We start from the raw sequence: 656 nt of genomic DNA, 5'->3' as shown, positions 1-656 counted from the left end.
GCTTGTGGCTGGTGGTCATTTGGTTTTGGTTTTCAATGGAGGTTTAGATTATATGAAAGTAAAGTGTGCAGATCTCAAGTGCGGCTCGGTGAATTTTTGCATAGGTCACCACTCAGGTCAAGGTAGAAGAATGTTTCCATCATGGTTTCTGGAATGTTCAGCATCACGTCTCCTCTTTGAGTGTGTAACCCATTCCTTATATCCCTTTCATTTTTGCTTACCCAGTGTCTCCATCTCTGCCCCCAAAACTGCTGTCATTGTCCTGGAGGGAGGTGAGGGAGGGATGAGAGGGGAGGAAGAGGGAGTCTCAGCCTGGCAACGCCCAAGTGGCTGTTCCTAACAGGAAATAGAGGCATTTGGGGGACAGGGCGGTGGGGGGTGGTGTTTCTGCGTCTTTGAATCACTTAGTTATTTGAAAGTTCTCCCAAGCAGCCACGACTTCCCCAGGTTCTGTTCTGTCTTGGGTGTGTTTTACAATGAACGTGTTAATCAAGCTTACTGCACCCACCTGATTATTTCATCCCGTTCGTGTTTCCTGCCTTTTATCAGGGCACATTCAGTATTCCAAATAGTATTTTGTCTTAAGATTGCTTTCAAGGAGGATGCTGCCTGCTTGTTTTAACGTTCTAGCTTGGAGGAGCCCGTCCATGGCAGTG

This window comes from Aethalodelphis obliquidens, unplaced genomic scaffold (assembly GCF_003676395.1).
Source record: "Aethalodelphis obliquidens isolate GAN/ISIS:26980383/991018 unplaced genomic scaffold, ASM367639v1 scaffold38, whole genome shotgun sequence".
In the NCBI taxonomy this organism is placed as follows: Eukaryota; Metazoa; Chordata; class Mammalia; order Artiodactyla; family Delphinidae; genus Aethalodelphis; species Aethalodelphis obliquidens.
Note: the sequence above shows the minus strand (reverse complement) of the source record.